This window comes from Triticum urartu, chromosome 4A (genome assembly GCF_056163025.1).
Source record: "Triticum urartu cultivar PI428250 chromosome 4A, HENAU_Tu73, whole genome shotgun sequence".
NCBI classification, from domain to species: Eukaryota; Viridiplantae; Streptophyta; class Magnoliopsida; order Poales; family Poaceae; genus Triticum; species Triticum urartu.
In genome coordinates, this window is record NC_141876.1 from 512146759 (window position 1) to 512153606 (window position 6848).

The window sequence follows — 6848 nt, forward strand, 5'->3', positions numbered from 1 at the left end:
GTGGCACTGCCGTTTAGGTCATATTGGTGTAAAGCGCATGAAGAAACTCCATGCAGATGGGCTTTTGGAATCACTTGATTATGAATCATTTGATACTTGCGAACCATGCCTCATGGGAAAGATGAATAAAACTCCGTTCTCGGAACAATGGAGCGAGCCAATGACTTATTGGAAATAATACATACCGATGTATGTGGTCCAATGATTGTTGAGGCATGCGGCGGGTATCGTTATTTTCTGACCTTCACAGACGATTTGAGCAGATATGGGTATATCTACTTGATGAAACACAAGTATGAAACATTTGAAAAAGTTCAAAGAGTTTCAGAGTGAAGTGGAGAATCATCGTAACAAGAAAATAAAGCTTCAACGATCTGATCGTAGATGCAAATATTTGAGTTACGAGTTTGGCCTTCATTTAAAACAATGTGGAATAGTTTCACAACTCACGCCACCTGGAACACCATAGCGTAATGGTGTGTCCGAACATCGTAATCGTACTTTATTAGATAATGGTGCGATCTATGATGTCTCTTACCGATTTACCACTATCATTTTGGGGTTATGCATTAGACACAGCTGCATTGACGTTAAATAGGGCACCGTCTAAATCCATTGAGACGACACTGTATGAACCATGGTTTGGCAAGAAACAAAAGATGTCGTTCCTTAAAGTTTGGGGTTGCGATGCTTATGTGAAAAGGTTTCAAACTGATAAGCTCGAGCCCAAATCGGAGAAGTGCGTCTTCATAGGATACCCAAAAGAAATTGTTGGGTATGCCTTCTATCATAGATCCGAAGGCAAGATTTTTGTTGCTAAGAATGGATCCTTTCTAGAGAAGGAGTTTCTCTCGAAAGAAGTGAGTGGGAGGAAAGTAGAACTTGATGAGGTAATTGTACCTTCTCTCGAATTGGAAAGTTGCTCATCACAGAAATCAGTTCTAGTGATGTGTAACGACCTGAGACCGACGCTCCAGATGCCCTCCATGTATTTCGAGTTTTGTCGTGTGTTTTATTTGTGTGTTGCATTCTTTATAGAATCATTTGCATTGCATCATGTCATCATGCCATCAATTTCACAAACCAACTAAAACTCAACTAAATAAATTGCATGGATCTTTGATCCATTTAAATCGAGGGAATTCACATGGTGATTTCTCTTTATAACATATCCTCTCGATATTCAGGGAGCTATAATAAATATTCCATTAGTTTGGAATTAACCACAACCCACTTGCAATTTAATTCTCACGCCTGTTTGCTTCAAGTTTGTTCTCCAAACTTTCTACATAATTATTTATCCATTTATTGAGGTTCCTCCTAAATTCTCAACATTTTTTGGCCACACCAAACCTAGTCCCAATTCAAAACCATTTGAATTATATTCAAAGTAATTTGAATTTATATCTTTCAATCATGCCACTTCTATTTTTCCTGGATCAAGCGCATTTCTATGATCCCGGGAAAATTAACCCCATGCAAAAAATCTTTCCCTACCCTCTCTTTGTTTTCCTCTCTCTATTTCTGTTCTGCTAAAGAAAATATGAGTGTCGGTGTCAAAACCGGCGGATCTCGGGTAGGGGTTCCCGAACTGTGCGTCTAAGGCGGATGGTAACAGGAGGCAGGGGACACGATGTTTTACCCAGGTTCGGGCCCTCTTGATGGAGGTAAAACCCTACGTCCTGCTTGATTTATTCTTGATGATATGAGTATTACAAGAGTTGATCTACCACAAGATCGGAGAGGCTAAACCTAGAACCTAGCCTATGGTATGATTGTATGTTGTCCTACGGACTAAAACCCTCCGGTTTATATAGACAGCGGAGAGGTTAGGGTTACACAAGGTCGGCTACAAAGGAGGAGATATCCATATCCGTACTGCCTAGCTTGCCTTCCACGCCAAGTAGAGTCCCATCCGGACACAAGACGAAGTCTTCAATCTTGTATCTTCATAGTCCAATAGTCCGGCCAAAGGATATAGCCCGGCTGTCCGGAGACCCCCTAATCCAGGACTCCCTCAGTAGCCCCTGAACCAGGCTTCAATGATGATGAGTCCGGTGCGTAGTGTTGTCAGCGGCATTGCAAGGCGGGTTCCTCCTCCGAACACATCACAGAAGAGTTTGAATACCAGGATAATGTCCGACCCTGCAAAATAAATTCCACATACCACCGTAGAGAGAATAATATTTCCACAAATCTTAATCTGCTGACACGCTTTGGCAACATGACATCAGGCCATGGCTCGGTGATTATTCGAACCGTTTTCTTCAACCAGCTCCACACATAACGCGAGGCGGTTTCTTGACACGTCTTGTCAAAGCAGAGATCGTGTTCCCCTAATTACGGGATTCTCATCAATACGGGCGTGGGTAACCCAACCGTGCCTAGGACTCCTAGATTTTAGGCAAGTCCCAAACGGCCACTGGGAGGATGCTTGATATTCACCCTCTTTATAAAGGGACAAGGCTTTTACTTTTTTCCCTCCCGTGCTCAATCGAATCCTTCCCCCGCCTCGAGTTCTAACACCCAAATCCCAGGTCAGGTGCTTCGGACCTTCAATCATGTCCGGATCTAGCCTTCAAGGCCGGTGGATGCCCTCCTCCATTATGGAAGAGGATATCAAGAAGTTGAGGGAGGCTAGATACCTGACCGCCGAGGTTTTGCATCGGCTGCCTGCCCGAGGGCAGGTCGTCCCTACTGCCGAACCCAACGAGAATGTTGTGTTCATCTCCCACTTCCTCTGAGGTCTAGGCCTCACTCTGGATCCCTTCGTTAGGGGTTTGATGTTCTATTACGGGCTAGATTTCCATGATCTAGCCCTGGACTCCTTGCTCCACATCTCGGCATTTATTGTCGTATGTGAGGCCTTCCTCCGCATTACCCCTCACTTCGGCCTGTGGCTCAAGACCTTTGACGTGAAGACGAAGATGGTCGAGGGGCAGCATGTAGCGTGCGGAGGCGCATTAATAAGCAAGATCGCTGGAGCTCCATGGACAAAGGGTTCCTTTCCAGAGGTGTCCGGATTATGGCAACGGGAGTGGTTTTACATCACAGCTCCCAGAAGTGCCAAGTGGGTGGCTGCCCCTGCTTTCCGCTCGGGCCCTCCACCACAACTGATGTCATGGATTAGCAGAGGGCTGAGCTGGGGTCCAGCCAAGGACGTGCCTATACTGCAGAGCCGCATTCAAGATCTCTTCGAAGGAGATTTCAGTCTAGTTACGGTGGTGCAAGTCATGCTGGTTCGTCGAGTCCAGCGTTGCAAACGCCGGCCCCTCCGCATATGGGAGTTCAACCCAGAAGGACCACGCACTATTCAGAATTTCCTCGGCCTGACACACGAGGAGATGTATAAATCATTCTTCGGACCCCAAATAGAGTGTTCGGGTACTACCGAGGGCGTGGGCCTGAGCAGCAACCGCACCACCGACCAAGTAAGTAATCCTCTAGCCGAACACACCGTCTTTCATTTATCATGACGTCATTCTGAGAAATCGCTCTTTGACCAGGACTAGCTAACAAAGGCGAAGATGATTCGGTGTTCGGCCCCCCTTCCTGTGGGTTTGGACAATCCGGTACTGGAAAAGATGCTCGAGCTAGCACCTTGCCTGGAGCCCTCAAAGGAAGATAAAGGGGGGAATAATGAGGGCGAAAGCGGCCCCCCATCACTACCAATTCCAACCGAGAGAATGAGCACCTCCGTGAAGGAGGATAACCAAGGGGAAGAATCTGACCTTCTCTCGCTTCGGGGAAGGAAGAGGACTACCTCTGAACATCCGGAAACCAAGGCTTCCAAACGGGAGAAGAAGTCTCCACCAGAGGGTCCTGCCTCGGAGGGTGCTTTTGCCGCACAAAGTCCGCGCGGGGATCAGCCCTCTAACGAGCCATAAGTGATCAAAAAATACTTAATAGTAAAGATATTCTACCTTACTTCCGAGGAAAATGACCGAAGCGTTTATCTTGCAGTTCGAATCTTAGCCCTTCTCAACAGAGCTCGTCTTCGGGGGATCTTCTTCCGAAGATGATGGAGAGCGAAACGCCTCCCCCGGACTCCCCCACTCAAGAAGCGGGCGACCTTGAAGTGTTGTCAAGGAGGGCCTCTCCGGATCTGGTGAGGCCAGAAGATAATCCTATGGTCACTCGAAGCCCCCAGTATCCGGCTCTTGAAGAGGGTGAACAAAAGAGTTCGACGCCGTCTGGTATGCGGTCGGACGCACTGAGGGATCTGCTAAAGCGAGCGACCATCTCAGAAGAACACCGTACGTTGATGGGTACGGTGATGGAAAGGATTTCGTCTGCCGAAAGCGGGTTGCATGACGCCTTTATGAGTCTACTGATGGGCTTTGAGGTACGTAAAATGATGCACATTTGTGATAGTACCGCACATTTTTAGGTGTGCCCTGTGTAGATAGTAGCCCCTGAGACTCTGGTTGTCACCTAGGACGGCGGCAAACAAAGGATCGTAGTCCTCAGATAATAACCATACCGCTTTATGTGCAGGTGGTGGAAGCTCCGGTGGCTAGCCGGACTAATGAGTTTGCCGAACTAAAGCGGCAACTGGATGCGGCAGATGCCGACATCGAGCTTGTTAACAAGCGTCTTGATGAGGCACAGGGTAAGTGATATTTTCTGGTGAATGTCACATAGGAAGAGCAGCGTAACGCCAGTATCTTTAATATGTTCTGACTGCAGATGGAGCTGCCACCGTGGAGACCCTTCGGGCGGAACTTGCCCGAGCCAAGGAACAAGCAAGGGTTAGTAATGCGGCCGTTTAAAGGCGGCCAAAGACTTAATAGGCGAGAAGGCCGCGCATGGCAAGACCAAGGAGAAGATGGCCGAAATGGATGTAAAGTTAAAAGACACGGCCGACCGTTGCCAGTTCCTTGAAGAAGAACTAGGCGAAGGCGACGGACCTTGAAAAGGCCACGATGGCAACCAAAGACACCCGCTCTGCCATGAGAGTGAGGAAGGAAGAACTGCATGAAGCCGGGGATATTGTGGCTGGAAAGCCTTTTATGCCGCGGAGGAAGTTCAGAGATCCGCGGTATACCCCTCTGGATCGGCCGTGGAGTTTGGCAGACGCATATCTGGACTTGGTGGCGAGCACTGTCGATGCGGCTGAATACTTCTGAGATCAGACGGATCGTGAAGTGGACAAGCTGTTCTGGTCGCAATTCGATGTTCCAGAGCGTCCGCTCCCATTGACTGATCAGCTTGCCGAATGGGCTGAACTCAATAGATTGTCCGGACTCGCCATGCGGTCCGTCGTAGATCATCTGTGGCCGGAAAGGCCGAAGCTGAACAACTATTTCAGCTTGGTGCAACAGTTCCTTGGTGCGGTGCCGCGTATTAATGCGATGAAGAGGTCGGCGTGCATAGAAGGCTCGCGGATGGATGGATGCCACTACTGTTGTGGCACAGGGTTCGGCCATAGGCCGAGTGGCTGCCAAGCACTATTTCAAAGAAGTTCTCGAGGGTGCTCGTTTGATAGAGGCCCAGTGCTCGAAGAATATTATGCTTGAGTGACATGTATTCCCATTGTAAAAACAATGTTTATGAAAGTTATTAAGGCTGTATTTATACTTTTGCCTGAAAGTAATATGATGCCTCCTGTGCGGCCGTTTATGTATATATGTATATAACCTGAAAGATTGCAGTCGTCGGCTTCAACCCCCACGCATATAATGCGGATGTGTTCGCAGAAGACGCGTGTTCACACTTAATCCAACGTATTGGTCCCATTAAGGAGGTGATAGCGCAGCGAATGAGGCAACCGGACTATAATGATTTAACACTTTCACTTAGCCATAGGAGTTTGACGGTGGGGCTACTATATAGCCCCTGGTGGCTCCGCACTCTCCCGAATTCGGGGTGCGTACATGCCTGGCCGGGAAATGGCCCTTCGTTAAGGCGGAGGAATTCTAACATTCCAATAGGTCATCGAGTGGTTGACCAGTCTCACGCTATATCATGACAGTCAGTTTTCGACTTTCTCTACTGAGGGGCTCGTCCGAATGAACCGGGGCACAATCACAGTAGTTCTCCTGGTGCCGCCTTAGACAATAGAGCGGAACGTGAGGCAGCAAAACACAGGAGCCGGGCAAACCCAACATTTGACCAAAGACATGATTCGGAGCTGATGCATATAAGGCCAAACTCGGGACGCCGAACACTCCCTAAGGTATTCGGTCTTTATGGTATAAACTGGGCCTAAACAGTGCCCTTTGTAAGAATTCCCTGGTGTCCAGGTACGTACATTATTCTGACGTGGCCACATGCCAAGACGTCAGCATCCTTCTCAATAGTACTGAGAATCCGAGGGATGTGTATCAACAAGAGACAGTAAGAAAGGTTTACGCAGGGTCTTAATCTAAAAAGAATCCTTGGAACGGGTCCCTGCTGCACGTCTGCGCCTGTGTCTCCGTTGTGCCGTATCTTGGACGGGTGTAGCACGATGGTCATCTGTAAAAGAGAGGAACTTAGGTGAAAAGTTGTCGTGCAAAAAGGTAGGTTATATTAAAGAAACCATGTAAAATTCAAGATGAGTGAAAATTGCCACTTGTTTACGCGCGTGCAGCCCCTTGTTTTTATAACAGGGGTGTGGCTGTCGAACCTGTATGTATTAAATATAGCTGCGCCGGACTCGTCTGACCGTGTCCGTGGTCTTGACGACTGTCGGTGTCAAAACCGGCGGATCTCGAGTAGGGGGTCCCGAACTGTGCGTCTAGGCCGGATGGTAACAGGAGGCAGGGGACACGAAGTTTTACCCAGGTTCGAGCCCTCTCGATGGAGGTAAAACCCTACGTCCTGCTTGATTAATATTGATGGTATGGGTAGTACAAGATTTGATC